Genomic DNA, 24,994 nt, shown 5'->3' with positions numbered 1-24,994 from the left:
TTTCATTTTACGTGACTTGCTTAGTTTTTATTTATTTACTTACCATCCTCTGGGATTCATTGCCCAACATTGCTAAAACACTTTAAATGTGACATTTCTTATACAGCTAATAAACATTTTATATCATAATTACTGAGTTTCATAATCAGTACATGATTTGGATTCCTCTCAAACTGTAGCATAAACAGCCCCCCCCCCTCCATACACCGTTTTCATACATAGAAGAAATTCCTGCTGCTGTACTTGCTGTAGGTTAAAGTGGGGTTTAGGTATTTGCTAACATGCAACTGAAACAAAAATGAGTGCATGCATCAGGCTCATCAACATGACACTCCATCATGACCAGTTCTACAAAGAAAACAGCTATGAGATACTGTCCAGACTGAATTTTTTTCCATTTAACTTTTAAAATGTTCATGTTATTAAATATATGTTCTGTTGATTGAGGTATTTTGTTTTATTTTTGTGGCAGTAAAAAAAGGGGGTTTCAAAGTACAATGAATATTTTCTGCAAGATATTAATGGCATTCAAATAAATAGTACATGAACCCCAAGTAAATTGCTGTATGTCCTTTCACTAGCTACCTTTTGGTAGTTTAATTGTAAATCACTGAGAGGCCTGATAACTGCTATTTATACGAGTCGCTCAACATAGAAAGTCTGATTTCAGTAGAATAGCTGCTTCACACTGTTGGACATAAGATCTGGAAAACCAGGAGCCATTTTCCATCTGTGTCTTTTGGCTTTATTAGAAATGGACATACAATTTTTGAAGCAGCAGTATTTCTACCTTGTGACCATGGTGTACATTTGACACAACGTGACACAGGTCTGGTTTGCCACCAGCCAGCTGCAGCACCAGGGTGGGCTGCTCTGGGGGAACCTCATTTGCCTCCTTGTGACAAAGCTTTGGTCAAGGGTATTCCCCAGGCACATCTGACGTGGAAATACCAGAAGCAGACGGTAAGCCCGTGCACAGGCACAGGGGTTTGTGTTCTGAAATCTTTGCCTGCAAGTATCAGAAAAAGCATCTTTTAAAAAATCAGCATGTTTAAAAGGCATAAGGGGATAATCTGTATTTTCTAACGGGAGGCACTCATTCAAAATTTTATTTTGAAAATTCAGGTTTGTAGTATCCCTTTAAGAACAAAAAAATCTTAGTACTAAAATCTTACATCAATGAATCCAAAAGATGTGTAAGAACTGAATGAACTTCACATCATTTATCATGTTTATCCCAAGAACAAAAGAATTAACGTTTGTTATCAGTTCTATTTCAAGGCTCTTATCCACTAGTGCAGAAATATTTGTATTATCCTTAAACAAACATCAAGCTAATGTTTATCTCTAGTTTTACATTAATCTATATGAATTAAAATGCTTCCACTTCTCTATAATGCATCTTTTCTGAAAATAAAACTAAAAATGATTAGACGTAATCTGAGCCAAAATGACTAAACACTGCTCTTTTACCTGGCAGTAGCACTGTCTGGATGTGCATACTATTCCATTTTATTCTGAAAATCCTATTAAAATATTAATAAGGGGCTGAGACTGCTGCTACCAATGCATTAGAGATACTGGTGAAACTGAGCTCCCTTAATTTCTCCTGCATTAGCAGTCATAATGGATAGGTCAGAATACGGACTATTTTGTAGATGCTGAAAATAATACTAATTTAACTGTCTCTTGAGGGAAAGAATGAGCCTTATATTTTGGTAAACAAAACAAGGTAAAAAAAACAAGGAAGACTGAAGACACCCCTCTCCCTCAAGCCCATGAAAATTGCACTATAGGGAGCCACCCTGTATATGACTAGGTCTGTTTTCATATTAACTTCAAACAAATATGGGTACAGTTCTAACTTCACTCTCTAATGTGAGTTTTCTCCCACATTTTCAGTGGGAAGTTTGCTGTGCACATTTAACAAAGTGACATAAGCCAAACATACACCGTGTTCGACAATATTCATATTTTGTTATCGGAGAGCACAACAATAGTTCCATTGTGTAGGGCAGCTCTCCTCAGAGGTGGAAGGAAGGCTGCACACAGGCTTCCAGAGTGGTCCAGAAATATGATGGTGACACCAGGCTGGCTCATGTAAACAGGAAATCAAACCAGGATGTAAACTGGACTGCTTCCATATTCAGTAATACTCAGCTAAAAATAAACAGAATAGAGGTAGGAAAGGCAATTCTCTCTGTAAACTCATTTTTCAACTTTTTAAAACTTGACAGAAAAATTAAAATAAAAGGCATTTTAGTGTTGCTTTATCAATATGTAAAGAGATTGCAGTCACATCCAGAGGGGCTGCTAGTATGAAAAGGAAAATAGAAAGTGTCTCTTTCCAGAGAATAATAAGGACTGGGAGATGAAGGTTGAAAAAGGGACATGGCTGTTCTATAGAGATATCAAGGGATTAAAAAAATCAAGGGCAAATAATTTCTACTTAAGGTAGAAGACATCGTAAGAATAAATAAATACAAACTGTGACATCTAGAGATGATTAAGCATCTTATTCTGAGAAGACAAGGGGTTCTCAAGCAGCCTTTACAGAGCTAGGAGGAGAAGTTTGTATTTTTTCTGTAAGAGGATTATCTAATGCTATTGCCTTCAAGACCGTTGTGTGGATTTCACCTAGGAGATCCCCTGCAGTCCATGGTTCCTGGTGAATTCTGTGATTGTTGACCATGTCTACCTCAGAAGGAAAGTCTTTCAGAAAAGGCGGATTTCTTCAGAATTACTTAGGTGATGTGAGAAGTACACGTTATACACAAACCACTAGTGAAGTTTCCCTACTGCAGAAATCTATTTGCAGTTACGTTCTCAATATTGTGATATGCTGCATGCCCTGTTCTGAATGAAAACAAAGAAAAATGTGGCAATTCAGCTAGCCTTTGTTATTTCACCATCTCCATCAGGTATGCCAGGTGCTCCAACAGGCTTGGAGCATGACCAACTGTTAGTGACTCAGCAAGAAAAAGCATACTAGCCTCACATGCAGCTGAAATCTGTGGAACTGAAATTAGGAAGAACTGTCCCCAACTTGGGGAATAGATGAACACAGGGTAAGAACTGGAAAGGAGCAGGAAAGCACCAAGTCCAAGCTCCTGCCATCAGACATAAACCTGGATATAATCCAATTATCAACATTGTCAAGCTTAATCTCAAAATAAATCACATAGTACGCCTCCACTGGCCATATAAGACTGTTCCAAAACCTCACTGCTATAACATTGGGAGGTTTTTCTTATTTACAACCTCAGTTTGGCCAAGGATATTTTTTCCTGTGCGAAGTATCTCTTAATTGCAATCATCTTTGTCTTGCTACGTTAGAGAAGCTACACTTTTGCTTTCCTCTTATGCCAGAAACTTATAATAATGTCTAACAGGTCTTTTCCATAGCTGGAGAATCCAGTTCTTTAAGCTGAATCAATCTCTCTTAGGTAAGGAACATTAGATATGTGCCAAGTTCCAGACTGAAAATCTTGCCTAACGTCTAGATTTGCTTGCAGGGACAAAGTGTAAAAGACACAACGAGTAGATGCAATTCTGAGGGAAAAGAAGCAAGCACAGGAGCAAGCTTTGGTTAGAGTTTTGCTGCTTAGTGGTGAGCACGAGCTGACCAGCATGTCACCTACAGGCTCTGTTTGCTGTCTGAGCAGCAAGGAGTGGCCAAAGGTACCCTAATGGGTACGCACCATTATTCCCACCATAAAAATGTATATTGCACTAGGAATACAACACAGATATCAATAAACCATAGGCATAAATGATAGCACGCTCCATTAACAGCTAATCAAGGCAGTGGCATTGCCATGGACTTTGTGACATTGACATAAGGCCCAGAAACCAAGTCAGTCAACTGGTCCAGCATTCAGGGAGGGGTCTTTCTTCAGAAAATGACCCATGTGATTCAGTCTGGGAACCTCAGACCCACTGGAATGCTAGATAAGTAAATAAATATGATGCCCAGTATTTTCTCCCCTTGGGCATAGAAATTCCTTAGAACCCTGGAGGCCATGGAAGGAGAAAAACCCAGACAGACCTGGCCAAGAGGCAGATGTCTCAGTTCAGGAGTCACAGTTCTGACCCAGAGACTCATGACAGACATCCTAGATGTCAGGGGCAAAATTTAGGTGGCTGCTGTGAGAAAGGGGAATCATAATACAGTACAGGTGGTACATGTTCTCATTCTGGAGTAGAAGGATTTTTACACCATCTAGAAGATGATGAGATGATTACAAGATGTAAATGTAGACTCTGTGACAAAGGCCTGTGTTGGAACTGCCCTTCAGTGCAATTAAGTTCACACTGATTTCCACTCTGCTCCTAGTCCCCGTGTTATCAAGAATTGCTTTTCTTCATTCTTGACATACTTTTGCCTCCTGCCACCAAAAATTTCATTATTGTATTCTTTTTTTTATCATGAATGAAGGTGATGAATAGAACCTTTGGCTGATACTTTGCCCAAGACTAAATTCTGATAAATTTCACTTGCAAGGAGTGACCCAGAATACTATCTTGCAAGGACAGCCCACTTTCTGCTTTAGACAGTTTCATATTTACCTTACAATTCCTGAACTAGTCTCCACCTCCTTACCATAACCTCTCATTGACAAACATTGCCTGACTGTTTTTTAAGCTTAGATTGCTCTCTTTTTCTTTGATTTTGTTTGTAAAGAAATAAATACTAGCATTGAAGCTAGATACTAACATCTATGATAATTAAAAAAAAAACAAAACAAAAACAACAACAACTTTGGCATGCAGTTTTAGCTTCTCTAACCAGAGTCTTATGGTAGGAGATTATTTTTAAAAACGTGATTTCTATCTGCTGGCCCTTACACTGACACTTGTTGAATTACCTTTATTGGAACAAAAGAATCCATACAATCAAAGACATACCATGCAGTGATCAGTAGTTAAGACTGTTCCATTTTTTATTTCCAAACAAAAATATCAGCATGTGATGTTCAGTAGTTAAAACTGTTCCATTTTCATAGGACAGACTTTGGGCTTCTTAGTTTCATAGCAAACTAAAGTGGATGGTAATATCTACAAATTTATGAACTAAAATAGAAAGAGGAAGAAAAAAATTAATCACTTGTGATAAAAGGAAATCTGCACAAAGAATGAGGGTAGAATACAATGCAGCTGTTACATTACAGCATCACTCATTGAAGAAAAGCATCATGATGCTCTTTTAAAATTATCTCTTTGCCTCCTTTTATTTAGCTCTTATGTACAAAAATGCATCAATTGCTCAAATAAATCAGCCATAAAGCTATTTTGCACATGCATTTGGCTATAATTTTTGAGCATACACTCTTGAAAGTACTAAGACTTCAGCATTAACATAACTTGGTTGCAGTATTGATTGTATATACATTTTCTGTTAATTATTTAACTTCAAAACAACTCCCTGATTTCTCCTTACTGGTTGTTGCACCAATTTATACTTCCTGCAAGTAGGGAACACTTTGATTTCCATTCATTACAAAAGAAACTCTACTTGGTTATAGTCAGAAGCCATTATACTTGGTAATGTTCTCTAAGTGCAACATGTTCTCTATATTGGAATAAATGACATACCTGCTACATTGCCAGATGCACAGTCAGTAGACAATTTTCTGCCAACAGGGGTGGGGTTTTTAATGGGGGGGGGAAACATTATTATTATTATTATTATTATTATTATTATTATTATTATTATTATTATTATTATTATTATTTATTTTGTTTTCATATCATCATTAACCATCTCAATCAAAATGCAAAATTCACACTCACTGCCATCTGGATTTTTTTACTGTCCAGGGACTTCATGTTTACAAGTTGAGAGTGGCTTTCCGTCTATTGATGTAATTTCACACACTAAATAAGTAAGACAAAAATCCCTGTTAAGTGTTACAGCATGTACTAGACATTTTCAAAGCACTGTGTGTCAAGCAGTGTAACTGGATGAAAATTATTAATATCAAGAAAGAGAAGACAGCCTCAGCATGTGTGCAGAGCAGCAAAGATAAAGTTGTGTCTTTCATACCAGACAGCATCTTGTCTTTTGTCATAGAAACAACAAAGCCAAAGTGAAAGTGTGCATGATGGAGAACACACTTGAGTACTTCTGCTTTATGACAGCAATAAACACAGCAATGTACAATAATAATAATAATAATAAATAATAAAATAAATCTGTTCCATTGATGTTTTTGAAGTTACAGCGCATGGCCTGTGATAGAAACACTCCCTGGACTGTTGGTATTTTTTACAAATGACTATGGTGTCAAAATGTTGGAGGGATGTATGTGTTGGAGAAGTGGCCAGGATGCCTCCCAGAATAATTGACAAACATTTAGCAGATCAAATCTGCTATCTACATATACAGACTGTCTTATTGGAAATACCTGCAGAATCCATTAGAACATCTTTGGAGTACATTCTTTTTCTCCAAAACAACCAAGAGGCTGAACATCTGTAACATAATAAGCCACTTTTTTTTTTTTTTCCTATAATCTATCTGGCAAAGGCAATGTGTAGTCAATTCATGGCTGAATGCTTTGACAACTAAATAGAAAACAGTGAAAACCAAAATACTCTCAGACCCACATACATCTCCTAAAGCAGAATGCTCACAAAGTTAGCTGCTCTCATGGTTTAAATCTGCTTTTAATTTTATACTTTACTTCTATGACACAAATCCAATGAAATCAACGGTCATTGTGTTGTAAATCTAGTAGAACCAAATAAACAGTCTTTCAATATCCTCAGCAAAATTCACAGAACCTGCAAAGTCTGATCTATGGCTAAGCTCAAATCTAGATGCTGCTTTAGCTTCTTTTTTTCAGCCTTTTTTTCATTCTATGTGAAACCTGAATGGTCTGCTAGAGTGCTGGCAGAAATGGAGGTCCACACATAAGAGCATGCACTCAGCAGGATTTTATTAAGAGGTTTCTGAAATGCAGAGCTGCCAACAGCACTGCTCAGCCTGGGCAGGGACATGGACACAGCACATTGGAGCTGTCTCCTGCGTGTACTTTAAAAGGGCAGAGCTCCAGCTGCTTAACTGCATATCCACTTAATGCATCTCCCATAAAAGACATCTCAGAGAAGCCATTGCTAAACTTAATGCTCATTATCCTGATGCCAGCTTTTATGCAGGGAAAATCTTCAGTATTCTGAACTAATGACTGGTTAAACCAGAAGAAATTATACTAAAGAACAGAATCATCAGACATCAGGATAAATATGGTAGAATGAGGAAGAGTCAACATGGCTTTTCTGAAGGGAAGTCGTGCTTCACTAATCTACCCAAGTCCTTTGACAGAGTCAATAAAACATGTTGCCAACACAGATCTGTTTGATACCATCTGCCTGGATTTCCAGAAGGCACTCAAAAAGCTGCCTCCCTCAAGGCACTTGAGGAAGTTAATCAGAGATGAAGAAATGTTCAGAAGATAGGAAGAAGGGAGACGAACTAGTAGTTGCCTTTCACAGTCGAAAGAGATCACACGTGGAGTCCTGCATGGCTCTGTGCTGAAGTATGCATTGCTCAACACAGACCACAAGTCATCAAGAAACAGTGTTGAAAAGGGATGAAAAAGTTTGCCAATGACATTGCATTAGTCAGAGTCACAAAGACTGTAGCTGGTTGCCGACTCACAGGGGAACCTCCTACCACGTAATGAGTAGGCAACAAAAATTCACTGCAGAGAAATGTAAAATAAAGGTAAACAATGCTAGAAATCACTACAAAAGGAATCAAGAACATAAAATATCCTTTTGCTCTTGTATGAATACATGACATATCCACATCTTCTATAGTGTTCATAGTTACTCATCCATCTGAAGACATATAGAAGTACTGTAAAAGATACAGATGAATGCAGAAAGGATAGTTAAAGACATGGAGTGGTTACAGAATGAAGAACAGTAAAACAGATTAAGGTTTTTGTTGTGAAAATCTCCAAAAAAAGCATATGCTAGAGGTCAAAAAAATCAGGAGTGGCTTGGACAAAGTGAATAGGAAGTAACTCTTTTAATTTCAGTACAAACTCTGGAATATATTAAATGAAACCAGAAGATGCCATCCTCCAGGGGAGCTGTGTATTCACTTAACACATAATTACTGGTAAGACTTTGTGAGAGGACATAATGGATGCTGAAATTGTACCTGAATTCAAAAAAGAATTTTATAAATTCATGAAAGGACACCAAGGGCTATTCAATACAAAACCATAGCATCTCGTTTAGGAAGCCCTAGAAGCCCTAGTGATCTAAGCGATCACTAGATAATCATAAACTATATTGAGAAGGATTTTTAGAGGCTTCTTACAATCTTCTCAGGGCACTCACTTGGTGGCCACTATTGGCGACACAGTGATGAAACTCTGATCTTACCTGTATTGCTATTATTCAGGTTTGAACTGGGGTTATGCACTGTCAGTGTAGAATCAGTGTGCATAAGAAAACTCTTCTGTGTTGAACCTGCAGAATTAAGGAATTTCTGGGCAGTGCCATCATGCTGTGCACACACAGCTGCACTTTTTGGGGAAACATCAAACCTACTGTACACATGGAGCCACAATCTTCAATGTGCTGTGAATGTTCAAGGTTTCCAAAACCATGTCAAGCCTCCACTCACAGCTGTGCATGCTCATTGTCACTGCAAAACCATTAGATTTACCAGGAGAAGGGCTGCTGCATACCTCAACATCTTAGATAAATACAGAATTCCTCTGTATCATGCCAGACAATATTTCTAAGTGAGAAACAAACATTAATGAGAAAACAGAAGGATGGTAGTCCTACTTGGAATATCCTCTTTTATCTATAGTGACTGTGGCTTCACTGACTTGAAAGATAAGATTTATACCATTTGGTGGTTCTTGTTTTCATTGTCTGCAAATGAGCAGACTCTCCTTGTGTCTGCTTGGTGGTAGGATCTAAAGGTTTGTTAGACAGTAACTCTTCTTTACCCTTGTCATTTTTATCATCACAAGTGACACTCTCATAATGAGAAGCAGTTGAGTTAATGAGTATGGCCTCAAATGTCTGCATTTCTGCCAAGCTGATCTTCTTGGTCTGTATGACACAAGTGACTGAGGCTCTCAAATGCAGAGGTGTGGCTTTGTAGTGAAGCAAATCAAGATAGGGTCTTAATCATCTTCATTTGCCTTAGTGTTTGCTTTGCTGTTTCAACATAGTTTTCAAAGTCCATTGAACTCTGAATGATACAAGCTGCAAGAGATGTCTATGAAACCTCCATACTTTTCAAATATTTGAAATTCCTGAGATATTTAATGTGTTCTGTTATCAGAAACAACTTTGTCATAGAAGTTGTTGGCTAATGTTGTCCTGTTGTGATTAATTCCCTTGCTGACTAAGGAATTACTTAGCTGAATTTCTTTAATAAAACTAGTGCAGTAGTTAGCTCTGAGCAGGTCTTGGTCACCTCTGTGTTCAAATCATTCCATGAATAAATGCTTCCAAGCTTTGCTAGCTGCCTCACAGACAAGCACAGGTTTACTGTTAATGTACCCTTATTTTTCTCCATACAGTGAAAAAATAATTTCTTCTATCATGTGTTTGATTTTTTAAATTGTTCTTCCATATTCTTCAGTCAGTATAAAACCAGCATGAGTTTTGTGGGATTTTCCCCAAATCTACACATTTTCCTCAGAAGAACTGTTTCCTTTTTCTTAGGACTAGTCCACTTCTTACAGTCAATTTTCTGTTTTTATTTTAGATCTCTATAAGAACTGATGAAATTTTCTGCCAGCCACACAGAAGTTTTTTGGTTCTTTAAAAGCTCTGTGTCTGATAAGATTACTTTTATATTATGGTAAGTGTATTTTGCTGTTGTTTCTCCTTGGCCTTATGTCTTTTATATCTTCTCATACACTGAAATAGAGTGAGACCTGTGTGTCAAAATGTAATGTAAGCCTCCAGGCTTAAATTAAATTATAAACTACGTTTTTCCATCTTTTAAGTTTTTGCACTGAAAAGTTGGCAGCAGAGATGCTAAACCTTCCCCAATAATAATTTCTAGGAATTGTTTATGCAATTCACCTATCCAGAGCTTGTCCAGACTGTTACCCTTGCTGTCCCTATAATTGTGTCTCTCTTCAAAGCTCTTGCAGGCACATTATGATTGTCATGTGCCTCACAACATTTGGAGAGTTTTCTCTACTATTACTAATGTGGCTTCCTATTGGGTGGAGGCTGGTGCTTTTCACTGTTGCTGGATGACCACAGATATAGTTTCTGACTTCTAGTGACAATGTGAAATAATTCTTTTTCTGATTGAGCATAATTCTGCTACCTCAGCACCAGTGTTCCCCTTTTGTTCTACTCCTGCCACAAGGCTGCTCCAAGGGCTGCTTATGAAGCAGCTCATGAACATGTAGCAGTTTCCTTAGTTTTGCACGTGTTCAGGAACTATCAGGCTTTCCAGCTTACACTCTGCTTTCAGCCATCAGCTCAGCAGGAACAGTCACCAAAAAGCTGGAGCATCCATTGATTTAAACTGCTTGGCTTTTCAAAAAGAACCCATTATATGTGAGCACAGGCATTTATTAGATATTCCTTTCATTTAATCTCCTAAAGTTTTAAGACAATTCATCGGTAATGAAGAGCCTATTTATATTTTACAGAGAACCACATTTTAGGCTGAAAAATGTCCCAAATGACAATACATGTTGATTGCAGACCCTCCCAGCAGCAACGGCAATCCAGCTTCTGTGGGAGGTTCCTGTGCAGCCAGGGACAGGGGACAAGGCAGGAGCTGATGTCTGGATCCTTTTGTCCTGTACATAATTTCTGTCAGAGGAGATCAGCCCTGGTTAGTCTTTCTGTTCCACACACTGTGTGAGGAGGAATGGAGGTAGCCAGGATGAACACTCCCTGGGGTCAACCACAGGAAAGTGGGCACAGGGAATTACTGATAGTGCTGCTGAAGTCTAGTCAGCACAGGCATTGTCACTTGTTTGTTTAGTGTATATTGACAGATGCTGAATTCTGAATCTCTTCTTTGTGGTCGGGGCCACAAGAAATGAAGACTTAAGAACATTAATATTAGGGGATTCTGATGTGTACTTGTATTCTGTCATTAGCAATAATTTGCAAAGGCAGAAACAAAATCATTCTCATAAATATTGTCCTCCCTCTAGGCAAAAAATGCCTGTGAAAGTGTTAAAATTTTAAAATACTTTCACTTTCTTCATGAAAATTTGTGAAGCATGTGTCTCAAAAATCAGGGGTTTAAAAATAGCTTTCTGAAGGTCAGTTAATTATTTTTTAATGTCACAATTTCATCATTTACTTCAGTGTAGATAATGGTTCATGAAAGCTAAATACTTAATCCTCTCACTCCTTTTGTTGTCATGTTTGTGGATGTTGCTGATCACATACTTGTCTAATACAAACTTCTTCATTTTGACCTCCCTGTGATCTCACTTGTTTTTCACAGAAGAACCTGCCTTTCCAAAATGTTTACCATAAACATTTTCAATTATTTCCTTGTCACCTTTTGAGTTTACAATTCACAATGGATTATGGCAGGTGGTTGCTAAATGTAGATTTCTACTCACTAAGACTTTAATTTCTGTGGAAGTTGAATAAGACAGATTCATGACCCAAGCTTTAAAAAGCCAACACATCTTACTGTCCACATTTTTAAACAACTGTTTGTGAGAGAAGTTGAGACAATATTTTCAGGTCAGTTTTGCTATCAGGAGAAATAGTTCAACAGAAAAGGAGTTTTTCCAACAATGTCAGCTGAAACAGGATACAGTTCTAAGGATTAAGAATTGAGTGTGAGAAGTATAGGTCTGCTGAATGTACTTGCTGTATTAATGTGCATGTAACTGCTAGCAACATGTATTAAAATCCTTTCCCATTTCCCTCTTTCCTCAAATTCAACAGATGGGCAGTTTATAGGTAATGGTCTCCCACCATAATGGTCAGTTAATTGCCACTCAGTGGCATTCACTAGAAGCCTTGGTATTAAGAATTTGTCTATTTTTACCCCTCTGAATTTTTTGTGCTGGTATTTTGAGTACACAGATGTCAAAGACTGAATTTGAGCAAACTTATTTAATTGTGTTTCTTTCAAAAATTTAAATGGAGAAAGTATTACAACTCTTTTTTCATCATGGCAGGTCAGATCACAGTCCATCTGGGCGCACATCCTCTGTTACCCATCTCTCAAGTGGCCTACAGTGGATACTAAGGGAATGAATGCAAGAGGTGACACATCCATAGAGTGATCCTCCACAGGCACTGGCACTTATTAGCTGAAGGAGATCTTAAGCTAGAGTTTATATATTGACCACCTTTTGCTCCAGGTACCAAACAGTATTCCTCTTGACAGTATATTAATGTCCAAAACATTCTATGGTATTGAGTTCAACATTGTAATTCTACGTTATGTGTAAAAGTACATCCCTTTGTTCATATTCAATCTGTTGCCTGATAGGATTTCATTTGATTCCTCCTGATTCCTTCTATCACATGAAATGCTGAATAGCCTCCATTGCATTCACAAGTCCAGAGTTCTCTTTCAAATCTCTCCTTAAATTTTATTTTCTAAGCTGATCAGTCAAAATCTATTTTGGCTTTCTTCACACAAAAGCTATTCTAGCTGCTCAACATTTGCAATTTTCAGCTGTCATTTTTAGACTTGGCTATCATGAATAATTCTTCACCACTTTCTTAATTATCACTGGTATCTTCTCTGTCTATCCAAGATGGTTTATGAGTAGTTTACTGAGTAGTATCCACCTGAGCACAGATACTTTCAGACACTGCTCACAACATCCGTTATTGTGAAGCCAAGAACCCTGAAGAGGACTTTCCCTTTTATTCTATGACACCTCCTTTTCTTTGGTGAGGGACTTAGGCTTTTAATAAACTTGAAAACATAAGTATGCTATAAATACAGGGTGACCCTTGTCTGTTTGACCTCTCTAATAGCTTTGCAAAGCCCCACATCACATATAAAGTTTTTGTTGATTTTTCTCCAACATATCAATCTGAAGCTATATTTTATATAGCTTCTACCAGTCTACTCATATGGCCTTTCTGTTTTGGAACACCATCTGGAAGGCTTCATTTCCCCAGCCCTTATCAATTGCAAAAGTAAACAACAAGATTATTAATTTTTTATTATCATTCAGACATCTGTAGTTACATTATTAAAACTTCTTTTCATTTTTTGTTCTGTGTGCACTATGAGTCAACAGAACTTTAATAAAAAAGTAATACAATGTATTTGCAGAGCTCCAAAGACAAGTTTAACTGTGGTGAAAGGTTTGAAGGCCCTTTGGAACTAATTCAAAGCCCACTTGAGTCTTTTTTGCAACTCCAAAGAGCTTGCATTTGGATTGTTTGGTGAATGTGTTTGATGCAAATAAATATTTGCAATCAAAATTTCCTGAAAAAAAAATGCTTATTACTTGTTATAATGTTCCCTAAGAGGTTGATGCTGTTCTGTAGATTTCTTACTGACTGCAGCGAGCACAGAATACAGGTAAACCATCCCATTGCTTCTTCATTTTGAGAAGCAAAGCCCATTTCTAGTAGAAGGAATTCTTCCATGAACTCTGTGCCATGTTTTGAAGGAACCAGATCTCAAACTCTACTCTGGAAAATTTTCATTGGAAGCAACAGCTTAAAGCTAGGATTAGAGAAGACCAATTCCACACTAGAGAGCAAATGTCTAATCTTAATTATTAAAAATACTACTTCAAAGTAAGGAGAAGAAAACCTGATCTTGCATGTTATTGATTTTTATTTAATTTGTGAAAAAATGTAAATGAGCAGTGACAAAAATGTCAAGACTGACATTTTTATCTGCCCTTCCTCTCTTACTTACATATTTTTGCATATTCCACATAACTCTGTATCAGTCAATTTTAAAAATGCATTTTATATCTATTTTTCTAAGGTTTTGACACAAAAATTACGTGCATGCATTATAATTTGCACATTAAAACCAAATTTACAATGCAAAATTCTAATACTATTTTTTACATGCAATTCAATTTGCCAGAAAAATGCTGTGTGCATTAAAAAAACCCTGCATTTTGAAACTGTAACCTTATGTAGGCAAAAGATTGCCATTGCATCTATAAAAGAACATAATAAAACAGTGAGACTTCTCTCACAGGTAATAGCACAAGACACATTAGCACTCTAAACAGGAGTTTGTTTGCATTAAAATTAGCACTGAGAATGTTTTACTGGGAAGCTGAGTGCTGGGGTTTTCCATTAGAGTACTGAGCACAAGATGTGGAGTTATTTTCTTTTTTGCTTTTCTTCTGTTCTTCTAATTGACATGGAAATACCCACTTTGAATTTTCTAGAAAAATCCCACTGAATTTTAATGAGAATACTTAGGTTTGTATGAAACTGTAGCAAAACTGAGATTTTCCCATAACTAGGAGGTAAAAAAAAAAATAATAAAAAAAAATCCCTTTTTTTATCCCTTGAAATTCTGTATAGTTTGAATTTGTTGGTAAGTCCCATAAATGCCCCTTTAAATGACACAGACTTATTGCACAGCCCATGAATATGATTGTCCTGTTTCAAAGCCTGCAGGGAAACAGACAGAAGGCACTGGTGAAATGTACTTGTTATTTCTTAGAATTAGTTTTGTTCTGCTGAGCTGCTCTTGAGCTTTTACTACCCCAAGCTTTTTACTATCCCCATTTACCATGGCAGCACAAAGTTCTCTCTTCACAGCCTGGAGTAAGAGGATGACCACAGTCACTCTACAGAGCAACAGCCATAACCTACACTGAGATCAAATGTTGGTCACTGAGGTGAATGCTTTTTATTACCATCAACTAAAATCCACCTTATGTAGAAAAATTAATATTTACGATTTAAACAGTGTATCATGTTTTGGAAATACTGAAATAATTTTAAATTTATGAATCCTGTCAGTCATACACATTGAGGTCAAACTTATTTTTATGGGCAGAGTGTTAGTCAGGATTAACTCATGGGAACTCAGTTTCTCCAGCTTTACATGATAATATAATATGGCTTCTAGTGTTTACAAATATTTTAAAGAGGTCAAAACATTGAAACAAATTTTGTTCTGATCTGCAAAGCTACTGTTGTGGTTTTACAGGTTTCCATAGTTTTAAGCAATGGCAGTTTGGGATTAAGCTTGTTTAAGGGGCTACTGAGACAAATTCACTGAACACCATTATTTGCCAACACCCTAGGTCCTTGCTACATCTGCCCTACAAGTGTAAAAATTCAGAGCAGGATATGATGTTACCAATTTACTGATGGCTACATCAGTGGATGTAGATACAGGCAGACATTTATCCAGCAGAAGGGAGCAAAGGAAACTTATTGCAAAGGAGCACTTGTAGGCTGGCACAGAGAAAGGAGTGAGCCTACAGGCTACCACAGAATCACAGAATCACAGAGTTGCTGGATTGGAAGGGACCTCTAGAGATCATCTAGTCCAACTCTCCCACTGAAAGATGATAACCTAGAGCACTTTACACAGGACTGTATTCAGGCAGGTTTTGAATATCTCCAGAGTTGGGGACTTCACAACCTCTCTGGGCAGCCTGTTCCAGTGCTCTGTCACCCTCACTGTGAAGAAGTTTTTCCTCAAATTGAAATGGAACTTTCTATGTTCCTACTTGTACACATTGCCCCTTGTTCTGACACCGGGAACTACTGAGAAGAACCTGTCTCCATCTTCCTTGCACTCACTCTTCAGATACTTATATACATTGATAAGGTCTCCCCTCAGCCTTCTCATCTCCAGGCTAAAGAGCCCCAGTTCTTTCAGCCTCTCCTCATAAGAGAGATGCTCCAATCCCCTTATCATCTTCATCACTCTCCTCTCAACTCTCTCCAGTACTTCCCTGTTTCTCTTGAACTGGGGAGCCCAGAACTGGATGCAGTATTCCAGATGTGGCCTCACCAGGGCAGAGTAGATGGGGAGAATTACCTCCCTCGACCTACTGGCCACACTCTTTTTAAGCAACCTAGGATTCCATTGGCCTTCTTGGCAGCAAGGGCACACTGCTGGCTCATGGATAGTTTGCTGTCTTTCAGGACTCTAAGATCCTTCTCCTCCAAAATACTTTCCATCAGGTCCACCCCTAACCTGTATTGGTGCTTGGGGTTCTTTCTTCCCAGGTGCAGGACCCCACACTTGCTCTTATTGAACCTCGTGAGGTTCTTCTCTGTCCAACTCTCCAGCCTGTCCAGGTCCAACTAGGGTCCAACACAGCAAATCTCATCCTACCAGTATTATTGAATTTTATCATATAAAAAATATATTTAAATAATTGAAGATTTAAAAAAATAAACAATCTCTCCTTAAATGAAGAACAGATAGTTAAATCTTGTCCATGGCCATAAAAGCAAAACCAATAAATAATTGGCACAATTTATAGTGTGGGAGATTTAGCATAGACATTAGGAGAATGCTTTCCAACCTGTACGGTTCTTACACACCAAAATAGGTTATCTTGGAAGGCCATAGACTAGGAAGGCTTTAGGAATCTGGAATTTTTAAGAACAGTTAGGCATGCTTTTACTGGGGACAGTCTAGGATACAGCTGACCAGCTCAGTGTAGGGGAGTAAACCACTGATCTCTTGAAATCCCATCCAGCTTTTTACTACTATGATTCCAGAGGGGCAGGACAGCCCTTAAGACTGGTGCAGTACAAACTGCCTTGGAAGTAAATGACTAACTTGAAATAACTGCCCAATTGAATAAATTTAAGAGAAAGGAAATGTCCTTACAGTTTTCTCTAGTACTTTTTATCTCAAAGTTATATATCACATTGGGTCAGTCAAGAAAACAAATACCAGATTCTGACACAACCCAGTCCTGTCTGTGTTGCCCACATCCCTGTTTCTTTTTCCCTATCTTGATTACAGATCAGAGTAGTAGAGGCTTGAAATTGCTGTTGTCAGAACAAGAGGTCAGCTGAGTCATTGGAATCTGCAGAAATGTGGCTTAAGCCCTCAGAATTGTCTCTGAGAACGTTTTATTGTAAATGAAGCATATTTCATATCACCCTATCTTTGCAAGACTTTAGAGGAGTTGATAAAGTGGGGCAGAATGGCTGAAGAGTGTTTGGTTGGGGCTTTTTTGACTGCAGAGTCATTAGAACCATACATTCTTGGTTTGGCACTTTCAAAGCTAACTGCCTGCACTTCTGGTAAAGAATTGGTTTAAATGAACCAAACTGAAAACTGATGCCCTGTTGCAGCCATGCTCTCTGCATCACCCCTGTAGGGAGGGCAAATCCTTTTGAGTAGCTAGACCTCAGTCTTTGAACCAAATTCTTTCCTGGTGTAACTCCTTTGATGTGTATAAACCTCACTTTCACTGTCTTCAGTTTTTGCCATTTTGTGACTTCAGTTCTCGCAAGTATTCTTCATGCACAAGTGACATTTGTCTGGAAAAATCCAAACTCTGATACTGTAAAATTTGAAACTGAAACTGAAATGACACATTTGAAAATACACAGTCCTTCTAACTAACATTAGAGGAGACAATACAAACAAAAAACCCAGCAGATAAACTTCACTAATGTTCTCATTAATCCTGATTTTATTCCCACTAGTAAAATTACCTGTCTAGCTAGTGTCTAGAAAACTAACAGGATATTTTGAAATGTGCATCCATACTTTGCCTGTAATTATAACCTGTAATGAAGAAAATGAAATGCAAATATTACAAATAATACTTCAAATTCTTTTCTAAACCAAAACCAAATTGTGTTCTAGTTTTGCAGTAAATCCCCAGCAAAGGTCAAAGGCACAACCAGTAGCCAACAAAACAAAAGACTGTGAGCGAGTTCTCAGCAGAAGCTTTACTGCACCAACCACACTGAGGCAGAAATAAAAAATACTAGCATAAAATGACAATAGAAAGTAAGCTACACTTATTCTCTAAATAGCAGACAAAATAAGTGCATAGTATTTGTGGTTCTCAAATGCTTCAGAGGATTGCAGTGTTTAGTGGAAATCTTTCACTAAACTGATGGACATCTTGTTTATACATGTTACATTACCGAAATTGGGCATTACTATATTTAAATGAGGTTTTGTTGAAGTTTTTCACGTCCTACCAGTTTTAGACTAAACCAAACTGTGGTTTATTGAAATTGAAACATTTTCCAGTCAGTCTGGCCTGAAGACAAGCCTTAAGAGACTATTTTTTTTTTTCAGAAAATTAAGTTTAAAGATGCTGTGCTAATCACATTAATTTATTTTTACCAAGCAGAATTTTTTCCCAGCTTTTATATTCATTAGTTGTATTTCCAAGACTTTAATATCTCCTTTTACTCTCTTTGCATTTATTCTATATTCTAGGTGTGTTGAGAGAGGTGGAAACCTAAACAAAGATTGGATTACTGTGTTTAGAAAGTGTATTCTAAAATTGAACTCATAGTAGCTTGAAGTATATACTCATGGGATAACAGCAGCTGAAATACTAATATAACAGCTGGGCCAGTCTGAGCCAGTTAAATTACAGCTACGTTCTCTTCTCTGATGGGCAAATAAAAATAGAAGATACTTACTGTGGTACTTACAGACCCTAGTATATCTACTTCTTACTGTTCAAAGAAACCCCATTTTAAGCAAAAATGCTACACGCTTTACTTGTGCAGTCATACTAAAATGTGCAGCTTTATCTTTCAGGCCCAGCAGCAATGCCTGTGCTTTTCTGCTTCTGCAACATTCATAACCCCATCTAGTCAAATCCAAACAAACCCCTCAGAAAAAAAACACATGTTCCCCACCTTTATGAACACAATTCACCCTCAGAGACAATGAAACCCGAGGTAGATCAGTAGCAGGCTCAGGCTGTGGTTACAATTGTTTTGCTAGTTGAGTTCATTATTCTTAGGCGTTGCTTGCATGGCTTTGTGTTGCAGGATTGATAGTTTGAAAGCACACTCTTTCCCTTCTTCCTCCACTGGCTAAATAGTTTGACAAGTTTAGTTTCTTGGGTAATTCTCAATTACTTGGATGTTTTCAGTAGCGTTTGGCTGTGTTTTGAAACTTTGTAGCCCCCACTGCAGAAGATAAAGCCTTCCACCTCACACTCATCCCCTTCAGTTGTGGGAATGGCTCTTACTTCACTCTCTGAAGTAGTCACACAATTATCCCAGATTTTGTGCACCTAGGACTTACAAGTGAGTTAATGGCATAAATGTGGAAGTACCAGTCTGCTCTGACTATACTGGTATTCCAGGAATGACAGCATGTTTCAAGACACTCAGCTTCCCTTGCCTGTGGCAGGTCTTATTGGAAGGATGGTCAGAGGACAGTGGTTACAGTGGGGCTGTAGCTCTGAATGAAATGAAAGCTAGCAGACACCCACAGAGATGCTCTTGCAGTGTTTGCAGTCCACTGAAAAGAGCATTGATTGTATGAAAGTGAGACATGAATCTTGCATGCCTGGTGAGCCCATCAGATGTGCTGGAGAAGCGGCTTCACAGACTGACATGTCTGAAAATGAGGCACTGAGAGGATCTGTACAAGTATGTGCTCTGTGCTCTCCATGCCTTGGGGCAGGTGATGTCTTCAGATAAAACGACACAGAATAAAAGGGTGAAACACATTAGTCATGATTGTTAGCTTCTTAGTCATGTGAGAATGACAAAAAGTACAAACAACTGGCTAGATTTGCATGTTGTGCATTCATACAGTGCTCCTTGATGTGTTTCTCAGTGGCATGAGCAGAGCCTGATCAGCCAGCTGGGAGTGCAGCTCCGCAGGATGCTGCCTGCCTTCCATGGTCACTTCATTGGGCTGGTTTGTGGAGACAACAGCAAACTCCACCTAGATTTTAGGAAAGGTTACTCTTTTGCAGACTTTCCATACATTAAACAACTTGAAACCTTTCCAGAAATGACAAAGGGCAGACCAGCAGTAGGCTGTATTACTTTCTTCTGACTTCACTGGCTTCAGTTCAGGCAATTTGAGATGTCCTGATATTTAAAATGACCTATGAAGCTGCCCTTAACATTGAGAGCCAAAAATATTATTCCAGGATTTTGAGAAAAGGAGACTAATATTGATAATGACTATATACCAGCAATTAAAGTTTAGAATAAAGAATAATATTGTGGTAATTAGTAAAAAGAAATGTCTTTTGAAGGCCAGAATATTTAGAGATCAGGTCAGATACAGTAGAATAAAATAAGTTAAAATAGCAATGTGTCCTTAAGGTATCTAAACAGCTGCAATCTTACTTCAGAGGGCAGTCACACAACAATCAGACAATTAGGATTAAGGCATTTGTTGGTGCATTTAGCTCCTAAATAACTATAACAGTTTTTTTGAAGCCACATTAACATTTTTGATGTAAATGCTTTTTCCAGCCTGAGAATAGCACTCAAGGTATTATTCATGCAATTCTTCAAATAAAATTGTGTAGAAATGTTCACTCTGCACAATATGGGACATACAACTCATTAGCTAACCTCCTTAGGCTCTCAATCCAGGAAGCAGTTCAGAGTATCTAATTTGAGGTCCTTAAACACTTCAGAGCATGAAAACTAAGCAAGCTTCTTGTTCCCATAACTGGGAAACATGGTCCCACTGTTTGTGTGCCCAGCACCTCCCTGCACGTTTTTTGACCAACAGTCCCCACCAGGAATGTCTGAACATGTACACCCTGCAACAACTGCATGGCACTGCTCTTTTGTGTAGCCTGTGTCTCCTTGCTGGACAAGAAGCAGGTAAGAAAATGGGTTTGGAAAGTTGTGATCATAGAATCACAGCATGGTCCAGGTTGGAAGGGACTTTTAAAAACCATTTAGTCCAACCCCCCTGCTGTGGACAGGGGCATCTTTCAGCTTGCTCAGTGCCCCATCCAACCTTGAAAACTTCCAATGATGGGGTATCTATAACTTCCCTGGGCAACCTGTTTGAGTGTCTCACCACCCTCATTGTAAAGGATTTCTTCCTTGTATCCAATCTAAATCTACCCCCTTTCAGTTTAAAACTGTTGGCCCTTGTAAAAAATCTTTCTCATCTTTCATACAAGCCCCCTTTAAGTACTGAAAGGCCACAATAAGGTCTCCCTGGCATCTTCTCCAGGTTGAGCAACCACAGCTCTGTCAGCCTTTCTTCACAGAGCAAGAGCACACTACCAACTCAGGTTGAGTTTTCCATCCACCAGTATCCCCACCTCTCTCTCCAGAGGGCTGCTCTCAGTCCATTTCCCCAGCCTGTATTGATGCTTGATACCGGAGATCGCCCTGACCCCGGAGCAGGACCTTGCACTTGGCCTTGCTGAACCTCATGAGGTTCACAGGATTCTATGGTGTCTTATTACTGGGACTGAGGAAGTCAGTTCATTTTGACATTTTGAGGCCTTGATATTCTGCACCAAGCACAGCCAGTTTCTGCAGTGACTTTGCTGTCCCCACCATTCTGCCATCCCAGACAGTTTCTGCCTTCTCTAGGGCTAAAGCCAGTCCTGACAGGTACACAGAAACTGCAACAAAAAAAAGCTATATGTGAACTGCAATTGATAATGAACATGAGGTGGCTGCTGTGCCTGTGAAAGCAAACCACTCATTTACATGCCTTCATAAAAGACACTTCTGGAAAATAAAGTACAAAATGGAAATTAAAAGACTTAGGTGAGAATTTGACAAGCAAATAAGCATTGACGTAAAACAAATTACAGAGAACTTTATTGCAATATTAAAGATACAAATTATGGATCCATGAGACTCCCAAGAAAATAAAAACAACAATTACAAAGAATAAAGCCTCTGGATCCCATTTCAAATATAATATGCAGACACAGAAAAACATGAAGAAGTGTACTAAGGATGATAAGAGGTAGGGGGTAGATTTTACATGAAAGGACATTAAATAGACTTCTCACTCCTGATGAGCAAATGATTATGCAGTATTTTTCTTGATATAAAAGCTAGAGTACATCACTCAGAATTATCAGACGGGAGAATTAAATACACAGATGTATTTTTTTAACATTTATTAAACTATTAAACTAATTGTCACAGGATTTTTTCATGCCAAAAAAATTAATAGGTTCCAGATTGTCTTGATCCTTGATTTTTATAATCTGGAAGAGTTACAAAAGAAGGAAATATGATATTTTATGTTCTTATATATGCTTTCTCTTAGCACCTATTACTGGCCACTGTCAGAGGCAAGATGCTAGTTAGACCTTTGATCTGACCGGCACAATTAGTCTGCAGTTTTATGCAAAGCACATAATCATCCATTTAGCTTTTTTTTTTTTTTTTCAGCAGAGAACATTGGCTAAAATAAGATTTTTCTCATTAAAAAATATAACAGCAGAAGGATTACAAAGTAAATAATGTAGATATTAATATAAACTGATAAATTTTAAAAAAAACACAACCCGAACAGGAAGGATACATCCAACCACACTTGAAGAATGAGAAAGTTCAGGGGCTAACATACAAACTTTCTCATTTAAATCATCTAATTATAAAAAATAGTATTGTAAGTCTGTAGCATGTGCGTGTATCTACCAAATTAAGATAAAAAAAAGATTTATAGGATTTATGAGACTCTTTATTAGAAGCTGAAGTGGTTGACACGGTCTCTAATGATAGATTTATAAAAGGCCTAACCTTCAGCATAGTAAGACATACAGCTCTGCCCACATAAAGGAAAACCATGTTCCTTATCATTGATGTGTGCTGAAAAAACGGAAAAACAAGAGCATATACCTAATTTTTGTATTTTAAAGAAAGTTTTTCAAAGTCCCTCATCAGAAGACACTGAGGAAAGGCTATAAGAATGGTCAAGGGCATGGAAAGCATCTTCTCTGAAGATAAATTTAAAAGATTAATTGTGATTAACTTAGGAAAGAAGTCTAAAGACTAAAAAGTGCCGTAAGGAAAATAGAGCACAAGTTTGAATTTAATTCAAAGTAATTTAATGATGGCAATTTCTTAAATAATTCTCTTTCTTACTTCTCTCTTACTTCTCATGTACTCTGTAATTAGGCTGTGGATAAAAAAGGTAATTGAGCCCAAAAGTTAAAGAGGAATTAAACATTTCCATGGATTCCAAGAATATGCAGAGTTCTAATTAACCTGAATACCCTGGAATATTAAATGTTGGACTTCACGGCATAAATCAGTCTCTGAATATTAGAGAGCAGAATGAAACCAAACATCCAATACAGGTGCAGAACATCTTCAGTTGACAACCACAGGGCTACTTGCACCTTTCTCTGAAGCATTTGGAATTGACCACTTCTGAAGGTATAACAATGCAATCCACATGGAATTCTAAATGTGTTTTCACTTTCTGTACTCCTGGCATGACAAGAACAACTAGGTAGTACTGTGGGAAGAGGCAGAATCAAGCTCAGTTGCAGCATTCCTCTATTTGGGCCTGCTGGCATTTGTAATGGAATAAGGAGCCAGAACTAGAGAAAGAGGAAAGAAAAAAAGGAGGCTTTTGGTTAGACACCAGGGCAGATGGGCAGCTCAAAGCATGTCAGATATGAGGATTTCAATGGCTATGTTTTTTGACTTGGGATAAGGGAGAGGAGTGCACAAAGGAAAAGATGGAAGAAGAGGCTGGCCAGTATGTGCTTGTAGGGAATTTGACACAGGTATCTACAGCAGCTGTGTTTTGGAGGGAATGGAGGAAAGCTGGAGACCTTAGAAAAAATAAATGATGAGGGATGCAAACTGTTGCTTGTAGGACATTAGGGTCAATGGCCATTAAACATAAGGACTGCAAGAAGGAGCTGGAAAAGACAGAAGAGCTGAACCCATCTCTAAGAGTAGTGCTTATCCATGTGCTTCTCCAGTGCTTATCCATTACTTCATACAAGTAATAAGCAAGCAAGGCCCCCTGTAGACACTACTTGTAAGTATTGACCTAGCTGGCAAGAATTGTCCTAGGGTCCAGCAGGACAACTGTCTCCTCTGATGTCACTTATGGAGCTAGCCTGTTCCCTGCCAGTTAGAGCAGACACTGTCTACTTTCCACTGTGGCCTAGGCCTGGTCTTGGGAGAGAACAAAAGCTGAGCCTCAGCTTCCAACATGGTTGATAAAGGGCAGCTCCTTTCTACCTGTGCTCCTGCTGTTTGTGGGTCTTCAGAAGCAAGGAAAGATGTATGTGCCTCTGAGACTTTTTCTCAACAGTGAGTCTTGGCAATTATACTCACATTGTGAAGCTGGGAACAGACATATGAGGAGAAGATTGCTAAACTTGGCATCTCCGGTGAGCACCTCCTACATGACCTCCAAACAAACCACAAATAAGTGCTACGGTCATGATGATCAAGTACATCTCACTAAGTATATAGAGGAAGTCAATTACTGTGGAATGAAATGCTACAACTTAGCTTTGGGGAGATATCTGTCTATACTTAAGGATACCTGGCAAAATAACCATGTTGTATGTTACACATTACCTACTTTTTTACAGCATTCATTTGGAACTACAAAATAATACTAAAAATTCCAAGGGCTGCTGAGACTAGGCTATTTGGCAACACAAAGAGATAAAGTCAAATGCTGATAAAAGCATGACAGTGCTGGTTGGAAGGAATTCCTTTGACTACTGATGAACATCATGGATTCCGTGTTTACTGTGACTGCAGAAGAAAAAGGCCAAGGAATTGCAGTAGACAGCTAACTGAAGACAACTGTTCATTGCATGCTTGTATTTAAAAGAAGAAATAAAATACAGGAGCTACAACAGACCACCATATAATATACTGTAATATATAATATATCCAAGAATACAAAAAGTACACTTTTACCAAGTACAAGAAAAAAAAAAGAAAAAGAAGTGGTTCAGATGTGAATGAAAAAAAGCACTGTGGACTTACAAAAGCATATAAAAAGTTGGATTCTTCCACTTTCAAGTGGGAAAACAAGAAAGGAAATTAAAGAGATGTGTAAAACAATATATGGTGGAAAGAAGACACATGAAGTATACCTATTTATAGTGTT

At 38.1% G+C, this 24,994-nt stretch overlaps 1 protein-coding gene across 1 annotated transcript in view; it reads left to right on the top strand.

Annotated features, from left to right (window-relative positions):
* Nucleotides 1-24,994, top strand: part of GSAP (gamma-secretase activating protein) — an 85,351-nt gene that overhangs the window by 4,316 nt on the left and 56,041 nt on the right. The window contains exons 2-3 of the mRNA XM_051643792.1: nt 9,749-9,844; nt 12,162-12,347. The gene's annotated coding sequence lies outside the window, so the exon portion shown is untranslated. The remainder of the gene's footprint in view (nt 1-9,748; nt 9,845-12,161; nt 12,348-24,994) is intronic.

Source organism: Apus apus, chromosome 1 (genome assembly GCF_020740795.1).
Source record: "Apus apus isolate bApuApu2 chromosome 1, bApuApu2.pri.cur, whole genome shotgun sequence".
In the NCBI taxonomy this organism is placed as follows: Eukaryota; Metazoa; Chordata; class Aves; order Apodiformes; family Apodidae; genus Apus; species Apus apus.
Note: the sequence above shows the minus strand (reverse complement) of the source record. Positions and strands in the feature narration are given on the sequence as shown.